The following is a 4,190-nucleotide window of genomic DNA, read 5'->3' on the forward strand; positions in this document are numbered from 1 at the left end:
CTATTGCAACTCGAGGCTTGAATTTTTTCTTCAGTTCTTTCAGCTTGAGAAATGCTGAGCGTGGTCTTCCCTTTTGGTTTTCCATCTCCAGCTCTTTGCGCATGTCATTATAATACTTTGTCTTCTCGAGCCGCCCTTTGAAATCTTCTGTTCAGTTCTTTTACTTCATCAATTCTTCCTTTTGCTTTAGCTGCTCAATGCTCAAGAGCAAGTTTCAGAGTCTTCTCTGACATCCAACTTGGTCTTTTCTTTCTTTCCTGTCTTTTCAGTGACCTCTTGCTTTCTTCATGGATGCTGTCCTTAATGTCTTTCCACAACTTGTTTGGTCTTTGATCACTAGTGTTCAATGCATCAAATCTGTTCTTCAGATGGTCTCTAAATTCAGGTGGGATATACTCAAGGTCATATTTTGGATCTTGTGGACTTGCTCTGATTTTCTTCAGTTTCAGCTTTAACTTGCATATGAGCAAGTTCATTGATGGTCTGTTCCACAGTCGGCCCCTGGCCTTGTTCTGACTGATGATATTGAGCTTTTCCATCATCTCTTTCTACAGATGTAGTCAGTTTGATTTCTGTGTGTTCCATCTTGTGAGGTCCATGTGTATAGTCACCGTTTATGTTGGTGAAAGAAGGTATTTGCAATGAAGAAGTCGTTGGTCTTGCAAAATTCTATCATTCGATCTCCGGCATTGTTTATATCACCAAGGCCATATTTTCCAATTACTGCTCCTTCTTCTTTGTTTCCAACTTTTACACTCCAATCACCGGTAATTATCAATGCATCTTGATTGCAGGTTCGATCAATTTCAGACTGCAGCAGCTGACAAAAATCTTCTATTTCTTTATCTTTGTGTTGGTGCGTAAATTTGAATAACAGTTGTATTAACTGGTCTTCCTTGTAGGCATACGGATATTATGCTATCACTGACAGCGTTGTACTTCAGGATAGATCTTGAAACGTTCTTTCTGATGATGAATGCAACGCCATTCCTCTTCGAGTTGTCATTCCCAGCATAGTAGACTATATGATTGTCTGATTCAAAATGGCCAATACCAGCCCATTTCAGCTCACTAATGCCTAGGATATTGATGTTTACACATTCCATTTCATTTTTGATGATTTCCAATTTTCCTAGATTCATACTTCGTACATTCTAGGTTCCAATTATTAATGGATGTTTGCAACTGTTTCTTCTCATTTTGAGTCGTGCCACATCAGCAAATGAAGGTCCTGAAAGCTTTACTCCATCCACATCATTAAGGTCGGCTTTACATTGAGAAGGCAGCTCTTCCCCAGTCATCCTTTGAGTGCCTTCCAACCTGGAGGGCTCATCTTCCAGCATTATATCAGACAATGTTCCCCTGCTGTTCATAAGGTTTTCACTGGCTGATGCTTTTCAGAAGTAGACTGCTGGGTCCTTCTTCCTAGTCTATCTTAGTCTGGAAGCTCAGCTGAAACCTGTCCTCCACGGGTGACCCTGCTGGTATCTGAATACCGGTGGCATAGCTTCCAGCATCACAGCAACACACAAGCCCCCACAGTACGACAAACTGACAGACACGTGGGGGTTTATTATCTTAGGTTCCTTTATTGGAGAGTAAAATCTTGAAGCACTGGGAGTACAATACTGATAATATTTTGGTTGAGTTGAGTGGTTATGGCCAAGCTGACTGGCTAGAGTACAGAGTAAAAAAAAAAAAAATCATAGGGGGAAATATTTATATGCACATATACGTGTGTGTTTGAGTGTCTTGGCTGCGCACTTGTACGTGTATATATTATTGTTATTAACTGCCCTCAAGTTGATTCCGACTCATGGCAACCTCATGTGACAGAGTAGAACTGCCCCATAGGGTTTTCTAGGCTGTAATCTTTATGGAAACAGATGGCCAGGTCTTTCTCCTGCAGAGCTGCTGGGTGGGTTCAAATTGCTAACCTTTCGGTTAGTAGCCAAGCGCTTAATAATCGTGCCACCTGGGCTCCCGCTCTTGCTCTCTCTGCAAGAAAAATTAAATGAAATAGTAGATCAAATAAGAACTGGAAGAGAAGAAGAATCAAAAAGAAACAGAAGATCCTGAAAAACAACTATTTCATGGCACCCCTGTGACAACTGAGAATTTTTGAGTTGAAAGGCCCAGTCTGATGCAGAACTCTTTGAAATTACAAAGAGACAAATGAAAGAAAAAGAAGAAGCAGGAACAAATAAATTAAGTGGGAAACAGCCATTTGAAACAGATCATAATCTCGACACATCTGATATCCAGTTCTTGGAGGATGCTGGAAATAATGTGGAAGTAGATGAGTCTTTGTTCCAGGAAATGGATGACTTGGAGCTGGAAGGTGATGAGGATGGCCCAGGTTATAGTCCTGCTGACCCAGAGAGTGACTCAGGCGACTAATGGACTGTCCCCATCTGCAGAGAGGTATGACTGCCACAGTGACTGTGGCTATGCTCAGAGGGTTTTGATTTTCCTTTCTTTTTTTTTTCTAAGAAAAAATTAATTTCCAGGAGAATATTCTTCTGGTAACTTTCATCACTGAACTTAATAAACTGACCTTAAAAATTTCAAATAAAAAAAGAGAGACAAATTACTTTACTAACGAACAAACAGCCACAACACTTACCACTGTAGCTATTTCTTTTGTATTATTATAAAACCAGTGGCCATAGAGTCGATTCTGACTCATGGCAACCCCATGTGTGTCAGAGTAGAAGTGTGCTCCATAGGGTTTCCAATGGCTGATTTTTCAGAAGTAGATCCCCAGGCCTTTCTTCCGAGGCACCTCTGGGTAGGCTCAAACCGCCAACTTTTCAATTAGCATCTGAGCACTTTAACCATTTGCACCACCTAAGGACTTCGTATTATTGTAGTTGTAATTCTGCACCCTCCGCCTACCTCTTCAGATAGTAAGCTCTGTGCGGGTAGGATCACTTCCATTTTGCTCGCTACTGCACTCCCAGCAGCACCTGGACCAATGCCTGGCACGTATATGTGCTTAATAATATTTATTGAGTGAGAATAGGATGAATGGGACCATATGGAAGAAAAGATCAAATATTCTAGGAGTGGAAGATGTTGAGAAAAAGAGGTTGATGTATACAGGGGCCCTAAAGTTGAATAGCCTACTTTACAATTTTGTTTTGGGTTTGCCCTACCTAACAGGGTGGCACAGTGGTGAAGAGATCAGCTGCTAACCAAAAGGGGTGCAGTTCAAATCTACCAGATGCCCCTTGGAAACCCTATGGGGTAATTCTACTCTGTCCTGTAGGGCCGCTATGAGTCGGAATTCACTTGGTGGCAATGGGTTTGGTTTTGGTAATGTAAATATATATCATCCTGACGTCTGGAAGACCACAGGCACTTTCTCTTCTTGTATTACTTCTCACTTTTCCTGCTGTGCAACATTGAAACAACTATGAGACTTCCTCTACAAAAAGCCTGGTGGATTAAATTTAAAAAGTAGGCATTCTAGAAGGTCAAGGTCAAAGAAAAATATAAGTCCATTCAAAAATGATAGTTCTTAAATTTTCTCTTAAATTTGTATTACAAAAAAACCATTGCCATTGGGTCGATTCCAACTCATAGCAATCCTATAGGACAGAGTAGAACTGCCCCATAGGGTTTCCAAGGAGCGGTTGGTGGAGTTAAACTACCGAACTTTTAGTTAGCAGCCATAACTCTTTACCATTGGACCACCAGGGCTCCATAAATTTGTATTAGCTATGAACAATTTTTTTAAAAATATTCTTTTTCCTTTCTTTTCTCAGTTTTTGCCTCAGAATTTTGTTACATTAAATATTTTATGTTTGTTCCACATATCTCAAAAATGTAGATATTTTTCTACACCTTAAATATTCCATCAATACAAGAAAATAATATTCCTACTTAGTATACTTTTATTCTCTGCCTATTATCTATGAAAAGCACATGTGTATGGAAACGCATACATGTGTACAGACATGGGTAAGGAAGCTATAGCAGTGTTATCCTTGTCACTCTCCCCCCCCCCCCCGCCCCAAATGAAGAGATTTATTTATTTAACCAATACTTATTGATACTTACTATATGCTGGATCCTGATTCTAGGCTCTGAGGACACAGCTATAAACAAATCAAAGTCCCCAAAAGCTTACATTCCAATCTGCTCAGCACTGGTTTTCTCAGGATGGATATATATTTCTCATAGAA

At 40.1% G+C, this 4,190-nt stretch overlaps 1 pseudogene; it reads left to right on the plus strand.

Annotated features, from left to right (window-relative positions):
* The first annotated feature begins 1,965 nt into the window (after positions 1–1,965).
* Positions 1,966–2,400, plus strand: LOC126059585 (RWD domain-containing protein 1-like; annotated as a pseudogene).
* Positions 2,401–4,190: the final 1,790 nt, after the last annotated feature.

Source organism: Elephas maximus, chromosome 1 (assembly GCF_024166365.1).
Source record: "Elephas maximus indicus isolate mEleMax1 chromosome 1, mEleMax1 primary haplotype, whole genome shotgun sequence".
Lineage (NCBI taxonomy): Eukaryota > Metazoa > Chordata > Mammalia > Proboscidea > Elephantidae > Elephas > Elephas maximus.